The following is a 15926-nucleotide window of genomic DNA, read 5'->3' as shown; positions in this document are numbered from 1 at the left end:
GCCGGCGCCCCACACCCCGAGTGGAAATGTCCAAATCCACCCACAGCCTCGGCGGAGTCACCGCTTTGCTTTGGAAGACCCGGGCGAGTGCTTCCATCCGAATCATCTCCAAGCCTCTGCTGCAGAAATAATTGAATTAAAGAGTTGCCATAATTCGTTCAAGTGAGAGAGCAGCCAGCCAGCGGGAAGCGAAGATGGTGCCGTTAGAATCTGCCATCTTCTCAAGATAGCGAGAAAAAAAGCAATAGCATGTGGTTCAAAGGACAGATGGGACTTCCCTAATTGTCCCCAGATTCCTAGCAGCAGGGGTGGTAACTAAATGGTTTCAATTAAAAGTTAAAGGAACAGGGAAAAGCAGGCGGTGAGTTATGCCTGCGCCGATTAGGCTCCTTTGGTCGAGTCTGGGCGGCTTTGTCCTGATTTAAGACGGCCCCGTGTCCACGACGCATGAGCAGTGTGCCACCCCAACACGTGGCCATGACCACGGGACACACAGGCCTGTTGGCCAGGTCCTGTCTTCAATCCCCATGTGAGTCTAACAGAGGTGAGGCTGGGCCCAAGTCTGCCCACGGCAGGAGGGGGCCAGCACACACCAACATGGGTGGGGGTCACCCGCTTCCCTAGGGGCGCAGAGCCTGCCCGAGTGCGGGGTTTTCACGCCATCCCAGGCTCAGCACCAACAGGGTTAGTCAATGTGGTTTGTGAACAATGTCGACAGGCGTGGAGTCAACACTGCCCTTTAAACAAACCAGTGGGTGTCAAGTGGGGTCACTTTACACCCAAGACACGTGCGCTGACGTCTGGAGACCTCAGGGTTGTCACACTGGTAGGGAGAGTCCAGGGGTCCTGAGAAAAATCCTACCATGCCTAGGACAGCCCCGCGACAAGGAACTATCTGCTCCAAAATGTCAACAGTGGCAGGGCTGAGAAACACCCTTAATTATGCAGAACACTGTTAGTTAACTTTTGCTACTGTAGTTAGTGTTCCCTGCTCCCTCCTCTCCTTTTCTGAGAGTAGGTTAAAGAGAAAGAGAAGGCACTGAACTCAGTTTAAAGGGAAGGAAAAATGCAAAATAAAATAACACGGGGATCATAAAATTTCTGCAAGATCTGAGACCAGAGCCTCAGGAATCTAATGCTCACAGATCCACACTCATTATTTCCCAGCTCAAAACCCACCCAAACCCACAGCCAAAGAAAGCAAAGGAAATAAAGTTACTAGTCACCAGAATGTGGATTAAGCCACGTGGCTGTTCACAAAGCTAAGTGTGGAGAGACCCTCTGCTGGGTCAGGCTACCTGGACAGGGCTCCGCCCAACAAATTCTCATCTAAGGTGATTCACACACATTAAGGTGTTTTTGTTTTTTTTAAAAAAAGTTACTTCTAACTCAGGTGAGAAATACAGACGTCCACGAAGCAGGAAACACCTCCAAGAGACTTGTTTAGCGAAACTGACTAGTGGTTTAATAGGGGGGCAAAACCTGATATACAAGAGTGCCGCCATTTCTTCAGAGAAATTAACATTTCAATCCTGGTTTTATCTAGAAGTCATTAAACTGTGCAACATGAATTATTGGAACTGTAGGAGCGAATTAACTCTATTCATCAGCTGAGTCCCAACCCTTCAGAGTGCATCTGTAATAGAAAAACGGCCCCGACTCCTATCTCTGCTCATTAAAGTAAACCCGCTTTGCCTCAGTATATAAAACTGTCCTCTCGCCACGTAATTTATATTTCCATAAGCAGGCTCACACTCTAAACTATTACATGCCTCCAATTAATTTCTGCAGCTTTTGCCTGAAATTTTAATGAGATAGTAGTAGTGTATGAACCTGCTGACTATAGGTTGAGTGTGCCCTGATATTAATGTTGGCATAATAAACTGATCTGAGCCACGCTTGCTGAGTACGTGGTTGAGGGAATGGGTAAGCCAGGTCCACTCGTCCTTTTAAATCCAACGGTAAAATTTACCCGTCTCCAATCAACTGCCCCTGTGTGTCAGCCTGGGGAGGGAAGAACAAGCCGCACAGCCCAATCACCCCCAACTCCACGTCCATACACGTTTCAGCCAACGCTTAAGACAGGTGACGGTCCAAGACCTCAGTTCTCTCCCGCGGGGGCTAAGAAGGCGGCTGCACCCAGCTGAGGACGGGGGTCCAAGAAATCCCTTGCCTGGTCCAGATGCAGGTGCCCCAAAGGCACACGTGCCACAGAGTCCATACCCCCACGTGTGCATGGGTGTGTGCCTCTAAATTCTTTTTTTTTTTTTTTTTTTAAGCATATCTTTATTGATTTCAGACAGAGGAAGGGAGAGGGAGAGAGAGAGAGATAGAAACATCAATGATGAGAGAGTCATTGATTGAGCCCGCACCCCGGGCATGTGCCCTGACCGGGAATCGAACCCTGGTCGCCTGGATCCTAGGTCGACGCTCAACCACTGAGCCATGCCCGGCTGGGCGGGTGTGTGCCTCTAAGTGGGCTTCAGTGTGCAAGTTCAGCCAGGGATGAGTAGATCAGGGGTGCTGGTGGCCCGATGACAGGCCACCTGCAGTGATTACCTTTGCCAAAGGCTCTACAGGCACAAACAAAAGGAAAGAGCGACAGTGATGACAGTGCAGCTGCAGTCAAGACCCAGCTCACACCGAAAGCACGTGAGACAGCCTCGCTGTCAGTCGCTGCCCGGGCACGAGCAGGGGGTGTTCAGCCCTGGGAACAGGTGTAGGGCCCTGGGCAGGTTACTCCAGAACTCGCGGCAGCCTAGTCCTCTTCCTTAGGTACGCTGATCGCCTGGGACACCCACACACACCATCGCTGGTGGCTGAGAACCACTGATAACAACACACAGCACTGAGCAGGGCGCCTGGGACATGGACAGCCCTGAAGACGTCACTGAGCTGGTGTTGTCAGGCACAATAGCCAGGGAAGGAGTGGATCAGGATCCCGAGGAGGACTTCCCAACGTGTCCCGACTTGTCCCCCACCCAGCCACACCTCGCAGTGCCAGTGAGCCTGGAGGGGGGGCTGCTTTTGCTGAACAGAGAGAGGGACAGACACAGACACTGGGATCTGAGCTGCCCTCCCAGGGCTGGTCCAGCCTGGGGGCCTGGCTACTGCGAAGTGCAAGAGGCACGTCCTGGTCCCGGCTAGTACGTAGGGAATGGAGCTCCAAGTGCCATACACTCATCTCAACGGAGAACACTTACCTCTTCAGGAAGCCTCTGCTTAGAGGCTGTTTGTAAACAAACTGGGAGTCTACCCCAAGAGACTACAGACCATCCATCAAGAGCAATGGGGTGCCTTCAATATCAAACCTTTAACACCCAACATCTGAACTGTGTGGGGGAGATGGTGATGGAGCAGAGCATTCTGGGTGTGTGGGCCTAACCCAGACCCAGGTTTTAGTCCCATTCTGCTCCTGCTAAGTGCCAGGAAAAGCCAATCACCCTCCGCTATCCATTAAACGTCAGGGTAAACACAGATAAACCCCAAACTTGCAGGACTGAGCCACATACAGGGGATGGAAGGGGGTTGTGTGCCCAAGACTGACCAGCGTGCTCAGAACACTCAGCTCATGAGGCTTCCATTTCAAGGCAACCGCTAGACCAGTTTGGGCCTCCAGAAAAAAAAAATGAACAAGTTGCTTTCACCTCTGCCCTCCACGGCCAGGGAAAGCCGGCCTGCGGCCCAGCGCTCAGGCTCGCTGAGGAACCCTCCCTCCCTGACTCGGCCTGAAGCATCTGTCACCAGCTGCCCGGAAACACTCCCCCTCCAGGAGGCCGCACTTACAGGCCCAGCCCCTCACGCTCAACAGGGAACGACAATCATTTCCTGGCTACATAGGTTTGTATGAAAAATAAGCTCGAGTTGCCCAAACCACCACCTAAGGGAAAACACAAAGGTGCCCAGCTCCCAGGAAATGTGGCATCAATAAGAATGGCGGAAGGATTCTGGGGAGCGCCCAGGGCCAAGGTCACTGGCTCTGACCGCATCACTCCAGCCAATCTGGTCTAGGCTGGGGGTGGGAGGTGGGAGGGGCACAAGACTAGGGCTGGCCATCCTGGGTCCCTCCCAGCCCACTCTGGCCAGAGGCACCCTCACAGCAGAATCCGAGTGGTCTCAGGCCCGGTCTCTAGGCACCAGGAAAAGGCCCCACGCTCCACACTGTCACACCCCAGAGAGGACACAGGCTGTCTCAGCAAGGTCACGCACAGACCGTGAAAGTCTCCTCATCTGCGAGGAACGCAGGCCATTAGCTGTGTTACTGGCAAGCACAGATGTTGTCTATATCTAAAAATTCCCAAACAGATCAATTAGCATATTATAAAGGATTTACTTCCATTTTCCCTTGACAGATCATAAAAGCCAAAACACAAGGCTCCGCCTGAAACTGACAAGTGTGTACAGCAGGAGAGGCCCCGTTAAATGGAGACAACAGCAAAAGAAAACGGTATTTATAATGATTAGCCACATAATTAATTCTAAGAGCAAAATGTCAAAAGCTATAAATCCATTCCTTTGGTAGCTGAAGCTCGACATCAAACAGCCACTTCTGCCCTGAGAAGGGAGGCCCTGACGTCTCCTGACACTGGTGCCCAGCAGTTTGGCTATTCTACTGGTTTTCCATGCAGGGAAACAGGAATGTACGTAGAAAGCCACAAGGGCTGGAACTGGGGGGCAACGTGCGTGCGTGCACAGCCCCCCCATATTAATGGCAGTACTTTCTAAAATTTTAAAAGCTCAAGTACCAGAAATGCGTGTAAATATTAATGGAGTTTTACGACATGGGCTCATTCCCTCCTGTGACAATCAACTCGGTTTGAAAGGAGAAAGTTGCAGCTTCTGTCTGGGGACCTTCTGTGCTTCAACTTGGCTATTGGGGGGGGGGGGGGGATGTGGAGGGGAATTCGAAAACCGACAGAGGTACAACAGCATTACTACCCTCTGAAAGTCTGCGCACTGTCCTTACTTGTATGTTTAAAATTACCCTTTGGGGGAGGAGCGGACAGGCAGGAGAAGAGCAAGGAAAACAGGAAACCAAAATTGATTTAATAGATGCGGAGGGGTCCCTGTTTCCATACTTCCCGAGTCTTCTTCCTAGATTGCAAGTCAGAATCTGCATTTAAATAGAATATTTTTAATGTCGACGAGAGGAAGCCCTAGGGTACAGAGGTATTGCATTCAATCTATGGGCACAACATTGCATTTTAAATGAGAGGCAGCTTTCTGGAATTTAAAGCATATATTACATATTCCAAATTGTCTTGTTATTACCACTATTTTTACTAGATTCTCCTCCCCTAATAGGTGTGTTTCTTTTATCGCCAGGGCTGTTAATAACAGTAATGCGATATTACATCATGCTATCAATTGAATCTTGAGAAAAGATTACAGCGATCCAAGGATCTCATACGCCCCAGGCTGATAATTCCAGCCATTATTCAGTGTGAAATGCAAACAGTCTGAATTCATTACCATTGCTCGTTACAAATCTGCATTTTCAGACTTTGCCCATAAAATGCGGGAGTGCGGACCGGTGACCTGGATCTAACCGCCTTTCATGGGAAGCGGGCCCCCCAGCACAGCTCCCAGGATGAAGCCGCCTGTGCCGGCCCCTCCGCGCCCTGGTCCCTGCCCGGAGCCGGGACTGCGCTGGCCTCGCCCCCAGGCAAACTGCAGAGACTCGGGGCCATCGATACTAGAGAGGGGACCCGCTCCCAGAGAAGGAAGCACGTGATAAACAGGTGTTCAGGTCGCTGGTCACACCTGGGAGCGGTCCTTGTCACCCCTGCGTGGCTCGGAGCAGCTCCCCTCACAAAACGAGTCAGAACTCATGTGGAAAAGCTTCGGGGAACCCGAAACCCTTCCTCCCGTGATGACACATCCTCACCAGGGGTTACACCCCATGTCCAAAGTCCCAGGAAGCAAACACGACAGAACTGTCTGTTACGAGCAAGAAAGTCTGGAGTCCTAGTCGCCTTTCACCTGACTGTTCCTACAACCTGGACACTGCACAGCCCTGTGGGCAGGTCGCCAGGGCGTCCCACCCCCCGGAGCCTGTAGCTCTTTCACTTACTGGGGCTGCTCACGGTGATGGCGGTGGCGATGGCGATGGCGGTCATTCCTTACTAAGCCCCTACGAGGGACCAGTTACTCGCTAAGCCCTCCTCAATGACCGCTTCACTGAACCCACACAACGTGGAGATGAAGCATCGCTGCTCACCCCCATTTTACAGGGGGAACCCGAGGCAGCAAGCACAGAGGGGTTTAGTCGGCCCAAGGTCAATGCCACCCGAGGGGCCACGGTCACGCTGCGAACATTTCTGGTCCTGTCTTTAGGACCCTTCCCCACCATCACCAAGGCCTCGGCCATGTCTGTACCTTCCCCGGGCAAACACAGGGATGTGCCAACGCCACGGGGATGCTGGAGGGAGCGACCATCAGTGTGGTTCCTGACTAAAGAGCGGGGCTGCTTCCCGGCCAAGGAGAACGCCGTGTCAATCTGCTGTTTAAACACGCAGGCAGAAGGCTTTCCGGCTTTAAACAGGCCTCTGCGGTGCTGCCATTTAAGCCCGTGGGAGATCAGAGTACAAATCAATACGAATCCGCCTTCTGAGAGGAAGCTGCCGCCCTGTGCGCGGTTTAGAGGTCGTTCCTGCTGTAATTAGGAAGCAGCAGCGAGTTTCAATTGAATTAGGAAAAGCCAGGAGTGCAGTACTCACAAAGTTAAGGTTTTTAAAAAAGGTGGGCCTGGGGCCATCAGTTACGCATGCAGGAAATACCAGCTTCCAAATCCGCGAGGGCAGGCACGGAGGAGGCCCCCACGCTGGGTCCATGAAGGAATCTGATATGCAGGCCATCTGTCCTTCTGGCCCAAGGGACCCGGAGCGATGGGACCCAGGGGCCAGTCGGGCCTCCTCGCGGTGCTCATAATCCCAGCTCTGATGCAATCCAGGCAGCTGAACCCAACGCCCTCATCCGCGGGGCTGCCACAGGCACCACACCCTGGGTGACAGGAGAGCACAGTGGGTCCCCAAGCCCCACGGAGCTCCAGCTGCAACCCTGCCTGCAGGTGGAGAGACACAGGCAAGCCTCTGCTCCGGCCTCAAGAAGCTCGGGAACACGCCTTATTATTTCGGAACACGTACACCTCCCCAACAGGTAGTGCAACATGCCGGTTCGCTTTCTGTCTGTAGAAAACACTCCCAGCCGATGATGCCAGCACGGCCCTCCAGACAGGCGCCGGACGGGCCCAGTCACTGCGCACCACCCTGGTCCCGCTCATTCAAAGAACAGTCTGGTGGCTTCCAGAATGGGTGGGTCGGATCCCGTACCTAAAATTAAGGAGGCAATGAGGACAACGGACAGGGCTTCTGCCTCCGGGAGCTTGTGGAAACCACTCGAGAAGGTTCTATGCTAACAGAGCACAGCTCCTCAATCCAAGTTCGCTTTGACACCTTTATCTAATTTCACCCCCCAAAGTCAGAAAGCTCAGTGTCATCCAAGAGCCCCACACCCTGGGTTTTTGTGCCATTAATGAGCAAGGGCTCCCACCAGCTTGGGGCCACCCTCCCACACTCAGGGGACCCGTGCGAGAGGGGTGATGGACACCCAGTAAAGCCAATCCCAGTAGATGACCGACATTAAGGTACAGGTGAGGCCAAGGGCACTCGATCTAGATCTCCCAGGACGCAGAGCCTGCCCCAGCACAGTACTGTCCCCCATAGTGTTTCTGTCCCCGAATGTGGAAGCAAACAGCCATCTCCAGTCTGCAGAAGGGGCGGGACAAGGGTACCGTGACCGAGGGGCATTCAGTAAACCCGCACTGCCCAGTCCGAGTTCCGGGCTCCCTCTGGAGAGGGGCAAGGCCGCTCGGGGGCTCTGGGAGCCCGAGGAGAGGAAGCACCGCCCAGCTGGCTGCCTCCTCCTAAGGCCCCGGACACCGACCGCCGGGCCGGCCTCAGCTGCATTTCTCAAGGAGGTGCAGGTTACACCCCGGACCAACAAAGGGCTCCTTTCAGCTCAGACGTATAGCTGGGCGGAAGGAGAGGGGCGGCCGCCACAGAGGAGGTGTCGAGTTACTGGGCCCAGGAACCAGATAGCTCTGCCACGTTTTCTGCAAATCTACATTAAACAGCAGCGCGGCACCGTCCAATAAATCAGGGCCCACTCCCAACAGATCCGACGGGAGGGACGCTCACGGGGACATCTGATCCGTCAGCCTAGAGAGATGGCAATGGGGGGTGCCCTGTGGGAGCCACTGTTGTTAGTCAGGATACATTTATGAAGAAATGGAAATTAAACACCGTAATCAGATACTTGGAACTGCTGTTCATCCCTGGTTTGGGTTTTTTTGGTGTTTTTTTTTTTTTATCCCCGCACATTTATTTCCTATTGTTCTATCTTTTTGCCACATATAATTAATTTTAACAGCCTCTGCAACCCACCCACAGGTTGTTGCTGTTTCTTTTAAATAGTATACTGCTGAGAAATTGATTTGTTTGCTCCCGGTGCCTAGGGAAACCGCATCATGAAATATGTATAAATGTCACCATTCGGGCTGCTTCTCAGGCTAAGTACAGAAAAACGTTCCTTTTTACCTGCTTACGCAGGAGTCCGCTCAGGGCAGATATTCTCACGTGTTACCTGGGTGCCCACACCAAAACCGAGGAATTACACAGCATTTTCTTTCAAAATCTCCTACTTAACTGGTGCAAGTCTAGGGGAATTATCTTAATTGCTACGTGGCAAGAATGAATTGCCACCGCACTCAGTTAACCAAGAAGGCTTTATTTTTAACAGCATGGGGCCAGGTGGGCGTCGCCGAGTTTTCCAAAAATAAATGAGTCCATCAATAAATAAAGCAAATGTGTTTCGTGGGTGTTAGAAGCCAGGTAAGGAGGAAGCCACGGGCAACAGGCGTGGGGACACGCTTCCACCAGGGACCATGGAATTCTCAGCCTTACTTTAGAAAAGGCATTAAATCGGGATCCAGAAATTAGAGGAAAAACTCCAAAGTACCCGGGTTCCATGAGCACCACATGGGTGGCTTCTGGAGCTGTAACATGTGTCTTTAGCATCTGCCACGGAGGCAGCTGTGACTTGAACCCGAGAGGTGGTGTGCGGCCCTCCCTAAGAACCTAGACGGAAGTACAAACTGAAACCAAGACCATGTTAGGAAAAATGTTCCCGGTGTAATGCATTCTAGGAGCAGTAACAGCAGTGGTGCTAACACATAAACACTAAACAAAAATATTTACACACACACAGAAACAACCTTTCCCTCTCTCGTTAATCACACCTGATCGGAGACCCAACATTTTTATACGAGAAAGCTCATTTCCTACCCACTCACACACTCACACATCCACCCTCAGCCTGAAACTTACAGTGAACAGAAAACAAGCAATTCCTGCAACAAGGGTGGCCATGACCCTGGGGGCATCCCCTCCATCCACCCTCCCCAGTCTTCCTCCAGTTAACACATGCAAGCTCTGAGCCCCAGAAACGGTGACCCTCAGTCCCACTGACACTCGCCTCAGGCTGTCCCCTAACCTGGGCTGCTGTTCCTGTCTGTTGGGGAGGCCAGGGGTGGGGCAGGAATGCCTCTGTCTGTGGCTTGTCCAGGTCCCCACCACAGCTGGCCTCAGAGGGCCATTCTCGGCATGCAGGAGTCCGGCATACAGGAGTCCTGCACACAGCCCACACCCTGGGGATGAGCAGACCATGGTCAAGCCCCACGGTGCATCGACCAGGTGCCTGAAGCAAGAACTGACTCCACCATACACCTGAGAACATGAACTTCCCAGGAAGCCATGGACCCAGGAGCCATCACCAACCACAGAGGGACCCCGCAACTCAGAGGAAGCAGGTGACACTACTGCAGTGTTCCAGCAGGGACGAGGGCAGCCAGGATCTGGGGTCACACCCTGGGTATCTGAGCCCCAAGTGTCGGCAAATGGATCTGAGCACCATGTCCTTCATGAATAAAATGGGATCCCAGCCAGTGTCACAAAAATCTTGGAAAGAGGTGGGGCTCGTGCCTGTGTTCCCCAGTGTCACATCTCGACTGGGTGCTCAATAATGACACCCCTCCCGTCCACCAGGGGAGAGAGGGCCGAGGGATGTTCCTCCCAAGCAGGACCCTCCAGGGGAGCACAACTCAGCAGACCCCCACCCTGGCAGTTCAGCAGGCTTGTTACTCCAGACACTGGGATGACAGAGTGAAAAGCAAGGCCCTCTGTTTGGTTCTGCGCCTCCCCGGCTGGTCATCGGCTCTGATTAGAACCAGCAGTCATGAGGGGTGGGAGGAGGGGACAGGCCCACAGAGCAGAAAGCAGCTCACCCGGAGGAGTGAGGACTGGGGCACAACCCATGTGGCCAGAACAAGGACACACTCGGAGAACAGAGCAAGGGGACAGGATGGGTGACCTCTGGTCCTCGAAAGAAGGAAACGACAGGGCTGAGTCAGCACCTCCCTGAGAACTGCTCCCTCGTGAGCTTGAACCTGCCGCTAAGGAACACTGGGCCCCTCCTGCTGACTGTCCCAGTGTTGCAGCAAGTTGGCTAAGGCCCCCCCGGTCCCCCCACTGCGGCCTCCAGGCTGCGTCTCATCCAGAGAGTTCCCTGCAGGTGAAAGGCCCTGCGTGTCTCCGGCCTGAGAGCCGGAGCAGGATCACACCCCCCCAGTGTAGGCTGAGGGCTCAGGAGGAGGCCAGGAGGCCACGGGCAGGACCAGCATGGCCACTGCTCCTCCACAGCCAGAGCCACCCAAGGTGTGGATGTTTGTTTCTAAAGTAAGGCAATATTTCCCCTCTGTTTTTCAAAACAGAAATCTGTCTTGGCCGAAACAGGGCCAAGGCACTAATGACTGGGGAGGAGACCTTACCGACCGCCCTGGCCTGCTAGCCCCACTCAGAGGGTCCGAGGCCTGGTCCCCGTGGCAGACCATGGCAAGGCCCTCCCCTACCACCAAGTGTTCCCAGCGCCCTAGGGACCTCAGATCGCCTTTCCCTGGGGCCTTGAGAGGCGGGTCAAGCCTCTACACCTTGTTATCTCGATCTGTCAAAATAACCCAGCACATGAGCCTCTCTGGGTGCGGCTGTGTCTCTGCCAGGCCACAGGTCCCACTACCCCACCATCACCTTACAGAATCAAAGCCAAGGGCTCTGATTTCCACTTCCACTCATCTGTAGACATTTTAACAAAAAGCACTTATTTTACCCTGACACTTTTGTTAAAATTACAAGGTACCTGGGTGCCACTAGAAATATTAACACTTAATAACAAAACAGCGCAAGACAAACAACGATCCATCTGAACCCACGAAGGCTTAACTAGCTCCAGAAGTCAGCAAACCAGAGCGCATTTTAACAAGTAACCACGTAGAGAATGGATGGTAAGCGGAGATCCAAGGGCAGCGAGTTATTGTTTCTGGTAACAAAGTGAGCCTCTCTGGGGGAGAAAGCTGAAGTGTCTGATTTGGAGCTATTAAAAAAACAATTAAAAAATGGCACAATCAGAAATACCAAGTCTAGAATAATAGGCACAGAACGCTGTTAAATGAAGACACTCAGCATCACTAGGAGGACAACACTGAAGAATGAAGGTTCCAGCACCTCCAGGCTGGCCTTTCCAAGGCTGTGACTTTTCATGAGCTTTGTGGTTTCCACCTACTTCCTTCTCTGCCCGCATTCAAAGAAGATGTGCCCAGACCAGAGACCGCAGCAGGTGAGCTCCCAGGTTGAATGTGGGGTCCCCTTCCTTGGGCTGCACTCCGAGATGCCCCTCTCGTGGCTACATATCAACTGTAGGTGGGGCTTTATGGGTGGTCACTTCACTGGACACAGGGACGCGCCATACAGGAGAGAGAGGTCCAAGAGTTTACACCTATTCCTGGGGACATGTGAGAACTCCGCCCTGGGAGTATATGCCACGGTGCTCAGGGGTGAAGGCTGGGTGCTCAGGGGTGAAGGCTGGCCCACCAGCAGGGTGCTTGAGGCCCAAGAACTTGATTAGGATGTGTGCTGCAATTTCATTCTGATACCCAACGCATTTACGCAATCAAGCGTTCCTGAAATTGGGACCACCGTTAAACAAGATCCCACAGTGCTTCAATGATTAGATGGAGTCAAATGAAAATGCTATTCCTCAACCACTGTGGATATTTTAAAGGCCCATTTCATCTTTACACTATGAATCTCCACAATCCTATCTTGGGAGGAAATAGTTTTCCAACCCACAGTGTCTACGAAACGTTCCGAGCCTTGACCTCCAGTTCTGGCTTTCCAGAGGAGACACGGCCTCCCCCAGCAGGTGAGCCTCAGGCACCTTTCTGTGAAGGACTCGGGCACTGCACACGGCCAGTGCTCAGACATGGAACTGGACGTCCATGGGCCCACGGGAGTCGGATGGGTTTCTTTCCATCACCTCTGAAAACATCTTCAACCCCAGCACCCAACGCTGGAAATAACACCACCAAACCCAGACCCGCAAAGACTGTACAACAATGTCTGAGAGCCCAGGGCCAACTCCAGCACACAGGGTCTAAAAAACAGAAACAGGGAGAGCCCGGAAAGAAAGAAATGCTGGCCTTGGAAGGCAAAACTGACGTATGTGGTTGAGAGGGGCCATCATGACTTACGAGTAAATACTCCCATGTTTCCCCCCAAAAGCCTCCGTGGTATTTCTCGTCTCTCGCTCACTCCAATGCCAAGATTCCTGGAATGGCTCAGAGATCAGTTTCCTCTGGTAAGCAGTCCTCACAGAATGTCATGCTCTGCTGTGGCCTCTGGCAGGGCAGGACTTCTCAGGTCACCCCTAGGAAAGGTATCCATCCGGGCTTCTACGTTAAACCTTAAGAGGTGGGCATCTGCGACTATCCCAGTCCAACCACTCAATTCACAAGTAAGGTCTCCAAATGGGGCAAAGCTGACGCTACTCCATGGGGCAAAGGAGGGAGACGCGAGGACAGTGAGACCCTGTCCCAGGGCCACACCCACCTGCGGGTTGGGTTCGGGCTGAGGTTCAGCTCGGCTGCCCCCTGGTGCTCACAGCTCCGAGGGACACCAGGCCTAAGGCCACAGTGGTGAACCTGACCTTTCCTTAAACCAGAAACTCCGTCCCATTTAATACTTTGGGGAACAAGCCTAGGGGTTCGACAGAAGAGACACTGAGAAATTTGCTCACACGCTTTTTTCTTGCTTTACAATGATGTTATTAGCTCAAGGAGAAGACACTTTTTGAAAAAGCAGAATAAAAGTCAACCACTTCTGAGAAGCTGCCACGTGGAGACTCTGAGTAAAGACCCATGTTTTGTGAAAAAAGTCAAAAGGTGTGTTGAAACTGAGCCCAGGCCCCCAGCCTTGCCACGGTGGCTGGCAGACTGAACCCCATCACTGGTATTTTCCCAGCCACTGCAAATAAGTGCAGCCGGGACTGCACGCTGTCCCCGCACACACCCTCACGCCCCTCGACGCCACGGGGAACACTCCCTCCCCGCTCAAGGCACTAGAGGCTGGCAGCTGGAAGCGGGGCGCGCTGAAGACGCCGTCCAGCAAGCTGCCTGCCTCCTAAGGGAAGCCCACCGACCGCTGTGCTGGACGACTGGGGGCGTGAGACTGTGTCCCTAACCCATCTGTACGCTCGGTAATTAATACGTCGAGCAGTCCTAGCACGACCCCCAGTCTGCCTCGAGTTCCTAGCAGCACAATTTCCATTGACTTATCTTTATAGCAGCAGCAACAATCGCTCTGCACTGAACTATATTGCTTCAGAGTTAATTACATGTATTTTGCTTCTGATAAATGAAAATACCAGATGCAATTAATTGAAAGGCAATCAATATGGTCCTGCTATTAGATATCCCAGGGAAACATCCAGCGGCTGCCGCGATCCATAGTCATCCACTAATTGAAAACACATTCCAAAGGGGGCTTTAGAAAACCTGAACTTTTTACCTGGAGGTACTTTACAATAACTCACCGATATAAATCTGTCCAGGAGCTCTACAGTTCACACGGCAGGCTGCCCGTCTTTCTAAGGGAATCCAGCTTCATCGGTTCAGAACCATTTACGGCGATGAAACCCTAAAAGCAGAATGAATTGGGTCAGTGAGGCCGAAGCGGTGGGTTTTTTTGTTGTTTACATCTAGCCGCCCTTTTAATTGCACTTTTCCAATGCCTTCGACTCCAAGCTACCCGAGGTTATTAAACGGTTTCATTAAAAATACTATTTGTCTTGCTTTAGTCACAGCGCAGATCAAATTAAACAGTGGAGCAGCAGAACAAATGAACCTTTCCGTCTCTCCTGACTCAACGAGGCCAAGTGTGCAAATCCAGGAGGTGACGTGTCATCGCCGTGAAAACGGCACTCGGCCCTCTCGAGGTCTCCAGGCAGCCAGCGAGGGCTCCAAACAATCAATACCGCCAGGCAAAAAGTATTGCCAACTGCTTGAGGAGCGTGGAGTTACAACGTGCAGCCCAGAGCCCGCGGTTCCTGAGTTCCATTAGCATGAACGCTGACAACTGTTAATCCACCGTAACGCTGATTAACGGCTGCAGCTGTCCATTAATAGGGGGCATTTTAACTTACTACTAAAATTGATTACTCTGTTAAGAATTCAATCCCGATGTTCAATAAAATTGCACTTTCTTGGCAAATGCAATATGAAAAGGGGCGATGCATTAAACAGAACTCGCATTTATTTCCCGATCCACGGAATGAAGAGCAAACAGATGACCTGAACCACTTCCTGTCCACACAGAGCTGCTGGGGGCGGGAGGGCAAGGGGCTCGTCCTGGGGCAGACAGAAAAGGTGAACGCCTGTCAGCACGCGTGGCCAGCTTGTCTTTCCTGTGGCTTCCCCACAGGACAGCTGGAATCTCAGCATCTGAGCGGCCACGCAACCGGAGTGTCCGCGCTGTGGGGCAGCCCTTACCGGGTCCCGCGGGAGAGGAGGGGTGTGGTTCATGGCAAGGAATGGCTGTGGCCAAGCCTGGCCATCACCGAGCCCACCTTATGCTCAATCAGGATTCAAATGGCTGATTAGTGTTTTCAAAACGTATGAACTTACTGTAGCCAGCTTCTCAGCCACACTGTACTTTTCAAACCATTCAAATCTTAGGAAACTAGGGTTTCTTAATACAGTCTCTCCTCTTTTAAAACAGTCTTGGGATCCAATCCTGTGACGGATCCTGCCGGATTATGTAGCAAATCAGAGAGGAACCCCTGAACCTCCCAGTCCTCTGGCTCCCTGTTTAGAAGAAAGCCACAGTCCCGAGTTCTCTTTAAGGTAAGGAGGCAGAATGCTCTGGGCTCGCACACCAGCCAGCTCCTCCTGCACTACAGGTGAGCCAGCGCAGGAATGGTTCTGAAGACCTCAGGAAAAGGGGGGCCTGATAGTCACGACTATCATACACCCAAGTTCAAGAAGAAATCTGCTCCCCACACCACCTTACACTCCCCATTTTCCAGCTGAAGGAAGGGGAGGCAGAGACATACAACCCAGCCTCTTAAGGGTCAGGAAGGGAGGGGCAGGCATAAGCTCTCAGTAGTCCCAAGCCTCTAATGACATAATACATCTACTATGGCCAAGGAACCATCCTTTTGAGGTGGTGAGAACTTGCCCAGCAAACTCCTATGCACCCTTCAGAACCCATCTCATAAGTAACTTCTGTAACACCTTCCCCACTGAATGCCAGGTTGCTATCCCGCCCATCTCTAAATCTCAAAAGGTTAAATGCCCCAATCACATTTTATTCATGTCTGGGCTTCTCCATGTCTAGAACATAGTAGGAAACCATATATTTAACTAACTGCATAATGGAATTTATATTCCCTGACTAGTATGGCTTGTCCCAGCATGGCACCGGCTTTCTTTTCCCTTCTATTTCTCATGGTTTCCACTGTAGACACTCAAATGTTTATGG

General features: G+C 52.3%; 1 protein-coding gene across 5 annotated transcripts in view; it reads right to left on the bottom strand.

Moving 5' to 3' along the window:
- CTBP2 (C-terminal binding protein 2) overlaps positions 1 to 15926 on the bottom strand; it is a gene marked incomplete at its 5' end in the record, with an annotated part of 116979 nt that overhangs the window by 59704 nt on the left and 41349 nt on the right. For 3 of the 5 annotated variants that reach the window (XM_081157664.1, XM_081157667.1, XM_081157665.1), the window contains one exon: positions 13981 to 14084. The exons of the other annotated variants lie outside the window; for them this stretch is intronic. The remainder of the gene's footprint in view (positions 1 to 13980; positions 14085 to 15926) is intronic. 5 annotated transcript variants of the gene reach the window in all.

This window comes from Miniopterus schreibersii (genome assembly GCF_964146895.1).
Source record: "Miniopterus schreibersii genome assembly, chromosome: 14".
In the NCBI taxonomy this organism is placed as follows: Eukaryota; Metazoa; Chordata; class Mammalia; order Chiroptera; family Miniopteridae; genus Miniopterus; species Miniopterus schreibersii.
The sequence above is the reverse complement of the archived record's forward strand: the minus strand, read 5'-3'. Positions and strand labels throughout refer to the sequence as shown.